General features: G+C 44.2%; 1 protein-coding gene across 1 annotated transcript in view; it reads right to left on the reverse strand.

The window, feature by feature from the left end:
* The window catches only part of slc38a7 (solute carrier family 38 member 7), a 31,743-nt gene extending 27,525 nt beyond the window's left edge, over positions 1 to 4,218 (reverse strand). The window contains exon 1 of the mRNA XM_020520911.2: positions 4,107 to 4,218. The gene's annotated coding sequence lies outside the window, so the exon portion shown is untranslated. The remainder of the gene's footprint in view (positions 1 to 4,106) is intronic.
* Positions 4,219 to 9,015: the final 4,797 nt, after the last annotated feature.

Here is a 9,015-nt window from a genome sequence, read left to right on the forward strand (position 1 = left end):
CTCTAAGTGAAGGCAGTTTTAGCATGGAAGGGCAAAGTGTGTTGGCACAGGTTTGGAGGGCCAAAGGGCCTGTTCCAGTGCTGTATTGTTCTTGTTCTTGTTCTAATTCTAAAGTCCCCACAGTCCCCCTCCCTTCTCTTTATCCCCACAGCCTCCACTCCCCTCTCCAATTCCTTCCCTAAAAAACCTAGATAGGTTTTTCTGACAATCAACAATGAATTCATGATCATCATTAGACTCCTAATTCCCAGATTTTTTTTGTATATTGAATTTAAATTCCACCGTCTGCCACGATGGGATTCAAACCTGGGTCCCCAGAACATTACCTGGGTCTCCAGATTAACGATCCAGCAATTATACCATTAAGCCATCATCTCCCCCAGATTCTGTTGAGTGGGAATGTGTTTTTCTCATCTATCTACTTTAATTGGCCCCCTCATGATTTTGAAAACTTCTATCTGATCTTGTTTTAGCCTTCCCATCTTCAAGTAGAACAGTCCCAATCTCTTCAATCTATCCTCTGACGTTTCTCAGCCCTGGAACCATTCTTGTGTAAATCACTTCTGTCTCCCCAGCGCAATCACATCCTTACTATAATGTGGTGCCCAGAACTGCATTCAATACCGAGGTCCAACAAGTATCTTGTACAAGTTCAACATCACTTCCTTGCTCTTGTACTCTGCCCTTGTTAATAAAGCTGAGGATACCTGATACTTTATCAACTACTCTCTCCACCTTAAAACCGAAATAACTGCGGACACTGTAATTCAGGAACAAAAACAAAGTTGCTGGAAAAGCTCAGCAGGTCTGGCAGCATCTGTGAAGGAAGAAACACAGTTAACGTTTCGGGTCCAGTCAGAACGTTCTGAGGAAGGGTCAGTGGACCCGAAACGTTAACTCTGTTTTTTCATTCACAGATGCTGCCAGACCTGCTGAGCTTTTCCAGCAACTTTGCTTTTGTTACTCTCTCCAAATATCTTGCCACCTTCAATGATCTACGCACATATACAGCCAAGTCCTTCTGCTCCTGTACCTCCTTTAGAATTGTTCTGTTTATTTTGTGTCATCTGTCCACACTCTTCTTATCAAAATGCATCACCTTAGACTTCTTTGCATTGAACTTTATCTGTCTGCTCCACCAACTCATCGTGTCCTTTTGGAGTTCCACACTGTCCTCCTCACAGTTTACAATTCTTCTTCTGCAATTTCATGTCATCTGCAAACTCTGAAATTGTCCCCTCCATACCAAGTAGATAACTTATTGAGGAAAAGCAACTGTCCAAATTATGACACCTGGGATCTCCACTATAAACATTCCTTCAGCCCAAAAATATCCATTAACCATTACTCTGTTTCATATCACTCAAACCAATCTTATTTCCATGTTGGTACTTTTTATTTCAAGAGCTATAATATTCCACACAGGTCTGTCGTGTGGCATTGAATCAACTGCCTTTTGAAAGTCCATGTACTCTACATCAACAGTATCAACCCTTTCAATTAGCTCTTCAAAAAAGAAAGGTACTCCAGCAAGTTACTTAAATACGACTTCCTCTTAAACGTGAGGTGTTACATTCTGGTGGGGCAAATCAGGGCCGGACTTATACACTTAATGGTAAGGTTCTGGGGAGCGTTGCCAAACAAAGATCTGGGGGTGCAAGTTCATAGTTTCTTGTTCATAGACAGGTTAGTGAAGGCGGCGTTTGGTACGCTTGCCTTTATTGGTCAGTGCATTGAGTATAGGATTTGGGAGGGCATGTTCCTTTATTCATTCACGGGATGAGGGCATCGCTGGCTAGGCCAGGATTTATTGCCTATTCCTAGTTGCCCAATGAACAATTAAGAGTCAACCCCATTGCAGTGGGTCTGGAGTCAAATAAATGCCAGACCAAGTAAGGATGGCAGTTTCCTTCCCGAAAGGACAACAGTGAACTTTTAGAGTTCACTAGGGTCCAGCTGTACAGGACATTGGTTAGGCCACTTTTGGAATACTTCATTCAATTCTGGTCTTCGTGCTATAGGAAAGATATTATGAAACTTGAAAGGGTTCAGAAAAGATTTACAAGGACGTTGCTAGGGTTGGAGGGTTTGAGCTACAGGGAGAGACTGAATAGGCTGGGGGTATTTTCCCTGGAGCATCAGAGGATGAGGGGTGACTTTATAGAGGTTTTATAAAATCAGGAAGGGGCATAGACAGGAAGAATAGCTAATGTCTTTTCACCAGGGTTGGGGAGTTCCAAAACTACAGGGCATAGGTTTAAGGTGAGAGGGGAAAGATCTAAAAGGGACCCAAGGGGAACCATTTTCACACAGAGAGTAGTGCACATATGGAATGAGCTGCCCAAGAAGGTGTTTGCAGCTGGTACAATCAGATCATTGAAAAGGCATCTGGATGGGTACATGAAAAGGAAGGGTTTAGAGAGATATGGTCCAAATGCTGGCAAATGGGACTAGATTAATTTAGGATATCTGGTTGGCATGGACAAGTTGGACCGAAGGGTTTGTTTCCATGCCGTACAACTCTATGACTAACACGTCCTTCTCCCACATCACTATTAAATCTATCCTGAATAATTGTGTTCAGAAGCTTTCCAACACTTAGCTTAACAGTCAAGGCATCACAGAGTATTTGAAAGAATAAAGAAACCTTATCATGCAGTGTCCTGGTCAATATTTAATCGTTTATCAACATTATCAGAGAATCTAACAATTAGCACACTGCAATGCACTTACTGGTTGCAGCATTTCAGTGACTACAATTTAAAAGTGATGCAGTTTCTTTGAGGTAAAACTGTGTCAGTACAGCATGGCCTGAATACTTCTCTCTATATTTACACGTGCAACATGTACTGCAAAGATTGGATTATTGTTGAGATGGGTGTCTTTAAGTTCATTAACACCATGTACAGTGATAGAATATCTTTGTGGCCTCTGTACTTATGTTACTACTGCATTATATACAGAGCTGACTCGTTGACTTACTGACTGACAGCTTAACTAACTAAAACAATAAGATGGAGGCCTTTTATACTACAGTGTCACATGCCATGATGGTAACCAACTGCCTTAAAAAGGCACAAAAATCTTTGAGATTCACACAATATTACAAACTGTTGACTTAGTTATACAGCACTAAGATGAACGAAAGGAGCCCCTTCCATTAAGTTGTCTTTCTTTCTGATTAACACAATTGAGCAAACATCCACAGTGGTTTTATCAATATTAGCAGCTGAGCCACTGAAACGTAAGCAGCGTGTGAGCCCATCCCATGGCGGCTTATGCAGTGGGAACTAGGTGTCAGCAATATGCACCCTGTTCAACTCAGATAAATAATGTCCACTGGGCTGCTCAGATCCCCCATGACACCTACAACAAAATTCTGGAGATCTGAAGTATAAACAGAAAGTGCTGGAGAAACTCAGCTGGTAATGGCAGCATCTGTGGAGAGAGCAAAAACAGAGTCAGGTTTCACTGAGGAGTCAAAACCGAAAAGAACTGCGGGTGCTGTAAATCAGGAACAAAAACAGAAGTTGCTGGAAAAGCTCAGCAGGTCTGGCAGCATCTGTGAAGAAAAAGAAAGGGTCTAAGGGTCACTGGACCCAAAAACGTTAACTCTGAGACAGTAGGAACTGCAGATGCTGGAAAATCTGAGATAACAAGGTGTAGAGCTGGATGAACACAGCAGGCCAAGCAGCCTTCCTGCTCCTATGATGCTGCTTGGCCTGCTGTATTCATGCAGCTCTACACCTTGTTATCTCAACGTTAACTCTGATTCTTCTCTTCACAGATGCTGCCAGACCTGCTGAGCTTTCCCAGCAACTCCTGCTTTTCGTTCACTGAAGAGTCACTGGGCTCACACTGCAGAGTATTCCCAGCAGTTTCTATCAGGATAACATTAATAACAGCGGCCACTGACTCACCATTTGATAAGGTGATGTGAAGGTATTTTAGGAAGAGGTGTTTATTATCCAGCCCTGAGGAAATGTCTATCAGCTCTCCTTAAAACTCAGAGCAACAAGCAGACCCCTCTCCCTACCAACAAAGTACCTAGACCCAGTTGGTGCCCATGGCCCACTGATTGCCTTCCATTTCCCCCCCCCAATTACCTGCAGGACACTCCCTGGAGCCGGCTCTCTCTCTACCCTCCACTTCGCCGCCGCTGTCACATGACTCCAGGTCTCCCCACGTGACCGGATTTACGGCCGGGGTCTGTCGCGGGGCACGCCGGGAGTTGTAGTCCACCCCATCCGCTCTGGCCGTGAGGCCCCCAGGCGGCTGGGAAAAGGCAGTGCGGGCAGTCTGGCCGGCTTGGGTCCTCATAATTTCCTAGTCCCATTCCCTCATTCAAATATCTGTCCCTTTTCCCCTTTCTACCAAATACTTCAGGATTGCACAGAGATGGGAGCAGGGTCAGAACACAGTCTAGGCTCATTACGCGATGAGACCTCAGGAGCAGAGTTGCATTGTTTGATCCATCTCCTGAATGTAGGGGGAGTTATGGGGCTTGGGGCTTCAAATCCAAACGGGAGAAAGTCCTCAATAAAATAAAGAACTGCGGATACTGGAAATCTGAAACCAAAACAGAAACTGCTGGAGAAACTCAGCAGGACTGAAGAAGGGTCACTGGACTCAAACCGTTTTCTCTCCACAGATGGTGCCAGACCTGTGAATTTCCACATCAATTTCTATTTCTGTTTCAAAGACCTCTCTTGTTTTCCTATTCCTCCTATTTACACTTAGCTTTCTCATTACCATCAGTCTGTAAACAAGCCCAGCTCCATTTCACAGTTGCAATGGAAGAGGAGGTTGTAGGATGGCATGAGAAGGAAGAGAAAGGAAAAATGAAGTGGGAACTGTTAAGGCATTCAACATCTCAGGCTCTCTTCTCACCTCCCCAAGAGACAGCCTCCCATCCAGACTCAGGGCCATCGGAGCAGGGCAATGGGCAGCATGTCCCCAGATCTGTCAGATGGTAGATGTAGGATTCATAGAAACAAGGACAGTTTGCAGTTGATAAGCTATCAATCACATTGCCAGCATTACTGAATGTGGAATTGTAAATGAATCAAAACATTATTTAAACTCTGCTTTACAATGCCACCTCTGGCTTAGCATTGCAATCTCTGCCTGGACATCACCGTTTAGGAGAATGGAATGACCAGAATGGAGGACGGGCAGAGGGTGTGAATGTGCTAAAAGGCTTTTTGAGTGGGAGTGATTTGTGTTTGCAGTGGCTGAGTGTTTAGCATTTGAATTCAGGTTATCTAAAGTGACCCTGTGTAAGGACACTGAGGGCCTCTCTAGGGCCTCTGTAGCTGAACAGCCACAGGTAGCCTGGTCAGGTCAGGCTCTGCCTCAGAAGATGCTGAGCAGACTGTGCTTTCCGCCTCCTCCAGTTTCTTCTTGTTGTGCAAGGTTCAGAGACCAGGATCATTTCCGAAAGCCTTGCTGGTGTACATTGAAACCCCTTCCCACAGATAAATACCTGAGGGTGCCCAGAGGGCACTTTGACTGCTATGTGAGTGTAGTCAATGACTCCTTGGACTGTGGGGATCCAGAGCTGTTGCAAACATAAGCTTCCCCCTATGTCAGACAGAACTAGGCAGTGTCAAAATGGAGGCCTTAGCAAACATAGTCACCTCACGGAGATATATACAGCAAACTTTTTTTTTTGAAAGCCGGTTCTAATAGGACCGGCAGTGTGCCGGTTGATCAAGAGTCTGCATAATCTATGTAAAAACACAAACTTAGTAATAGAAACGCAACATCACTGTTGTATTTTGTTTACAGCATAAATCAGTTAAAAAATAGTGCAACTTTGCCTTACGTAAAACTTACTGGTGGAGAGTCTTTTCACTCCAACCCCCAACTGACTACTCGGACATTGCGATAATACAAGAAACCTTGGATATTTGAGGTACATAATTTCTGCTGGTTTATTGAATGTGCCAGTTCATACACCACTGATGCTGAAGTCACGGTCATAGAGCTGTATTGCATGGAAACAGACCTTTTGGTCCAATTCATCCATGCCGACCAGGTATTCTAAATTAATTTAGTCCCGTTTGCCAGCATTTGGCCCATATTCCTCTAAATCCTTCCTATTCATGTACCCATCCAGATGCCTTTTAAATGTTGTAATTGTACCAGCCGCCATCACTTCCTCTGGCAGCTCATTCCATACACACACCACCCTCTGTGTGAAAAGGTTGTCCCTTACATCCCTTTTAAATCTTATCCCTCTCACCTTAAACCTATGTCCTCTAGTTTTGGACTCCTCCACCTTGGGGAAATGTCCTTGTCTTTTAACCCTATCCATGTCCTTCATGATTTTATAAACCTCTGTAAGATCACCCCTCAGCTTCTGACGCTCCAGGGAATATAGCCCCAGCCTATTCAGCCTCTCCCTATAGCTCAAATCTCTGACCCCAGGAACATTCTTGTAAATCTTTTCTGAACCCTTTCAAGTTTCACAACATCCTTCCTATAGCAGGGAAACCAGAATTACACGCAGTATTCCAAAAGTGGCCTAACCAATGTCCTGTACAGCCGCAACACGACCTCCCAACTCCTATACTCAATGCACTGACCAATAAAGGTAAGCGTAACAAATGCATTCTTCACTATCCTGTCTACCTGCGACTCTACTTTCAAAGAACTATGAACCTGCACTCCAAGATCTCTTTGTTTGGTAACACTCCCCAGGACCTTACCATTAAGTGTATTAGTCCTGCCCTGATTTGCCTTTCCAAAATTCAGCACCTCACATTTATCTAAATTAAACTCCATCTGCTACTCCTTGGCCCATGGCCCATCTGATCAAGATCCCATTGTACTCTGAGGTAACCCTCTTTGCTGTCCATCAATTTTGGTGTCATCTACAAACTGACTAACTATACCTCTTTTGTTCACATCCAAATCATTCATATAAATGCAAAAAGCAGTGGACCCAGCACCGATCCTGTGCCACACTGCTGGTTACAGGTCTCCAAGTCTGAAAAGCAACCCTCCACCACCAACCTGTTTTCTACCTTCAAGCCAGTTCAGTATCCAAATGGCTAGTCCCCCCTATATTTCATGTGATCTAACCTTGCTAACCAGTCTACCACGAGGAATCTTGTCGATGGCCTTTCTGAAGTCCATGTAGATCACATCCACCACTCTGCTGTCATCAATCCTCTTCAAAAAACTCAATCAAGTTACTGAGACACGATTTCCCACGCACAAAGCCATGTTGACTCTCCCTAATCAGTCTTTACCTTTCCAAATACATGTAAATCCTGTCCCTCAGGATTCCCTCCAACACCTGGCCCACCACGATGTCAGGCTCAGTGGTCTATAGCTCCTTGGCTTTTCCTTACCATCTTTCTTGAATAGTGACACCACCTTAGCCAAGCTCCAGTGTTCTAGCACCTCACCTGTAGCTATTGATGCTACAAATACCTCGGCAAGTGGCCCAGCAATCACTTCCCTCACTCCCCACAAAGTTCTAGGGTACACCTGATCAGGTCCTGGGAATTTATCCACCTTTATGTGTTTCAAGACATCCAGCACCTCCTCCTCTGTAATATGAACATTTTTCAAGATGTTGCAATTTATTTCCCCTCACTATTTTCCATGTCCTTCTCCACAGTAAACACAGATGCAAAATACTCGTTTAGTATCTTCCCCATCTCCTGTGGTTCTGCATAGATATCGCCAGCAGACCGATGGATGGAGTGAAAATGAGGAGATTCAGTACCATGATGGCAGCCACTGGCATTGCAGGCCCAGCAGTTCCAGGAGACTGCAGATGTCCTGCTGTGAGAGAACATAAGAACATAAGAACTAGGAGCAGGAGTAGGCCGTCTGGCCCTTCGAGCCTGCTCCGCCACTCAATAAGATCATGGCTGATCCTTTCGTGGACTCAGATCCACTTACCCGCGTTCTCACCATATCACTTAATTCCTTTATTGTTCAAAAAAAATCTACGTTTTTTTTAAAAACATTTACTGACGTAGCGTCAACTACTTCACTGGGCAAGGAATTCCATAGATTAACAACCCTCTGGGTGAAGAAATTCCTTCTCAGTTCAGTCCTAAATCTGCTCCCTCTAATCTTGAGGCTATGCCCTCTTGTCCTAGCTTCACCTGCCAGTGGAAACATCCTCTCTACTTCTATCTTATCTATTCCCTTCATAATTTTATATGTTTCTATAAGATCCCCCCTCAATCTTCTGAATTCCAATGAATATAATCCCAATCTACTCAGTCTCTCCTCATAAACCAAGCCCCTCAACTCCGGAATCAACTTAGTGAACCTCCTTTGCACCCCCTCCAGTGCCAGTACATCCTTTCTCAAGTAAGGAGACCAAAACTGCACACAGTACTCCAGGTGTGGCCTCACCAGCACCTTGTACAGCTGCAACATAACCTCTCTGCTTTTAATCTCAATCCCTTTAGCAATGAAGGACAAAATTCCATTTGCCTTCCTAATTACTTGTTGTACCTGCAGACCTACCTTCTGTGATTCATGCACAAGGACACCCAGGTCCCTCTGCATAGCAGCATGCTGCAACTTTTTACCATTCAAGTAATAATCCTTTTTACTATTACTCCTACCAAAATGTATGACTTCACATTTATTTACATTGTATTCCATCTGCCAGACCTTTGCCCACTCACTCAATGTATCTATGTTCCTCTGCAAAGTTTCACAGTCCTCTGCACACTTTGCTCTGCCACTCATCTTAGTGTCATCTGCAAACTTTGACACCCTACACGTGGTCCCCAACTCCAAATCATCTATACAAATTGTAAATAATTGCGGTCCCAACACCGATCCCTGAGGCACACCACTAGTCACTGACTGCCAGCTAGAATAGCACTCATTTATCCCCACTCTTTGCTTCCTGTTAGTCAACCAATCCTCTATCCATGCTAATACTTTACCCTTAACGCCATGCATCCTTATCTTATGCAGTAGACTCTTGTGTGGCACCTTGTCGAAGGCCTTTTGGAAATCTAGGTACACCAC

Source organism: Rhincodon typus, chromosome 15, assembly GCF_021869965.1.
Source record: "Rhincodon typus isolate 14 chromosome 15, sRhiTyp1.1, whole genome shotgun sequence".
Lineage (NCBI taxonomy): Eukaryota > Metazoa > Chordata > Chondrichthyes > Orectolobiformes > Rhincodontidae > Rhincodon > Rhincodon typus.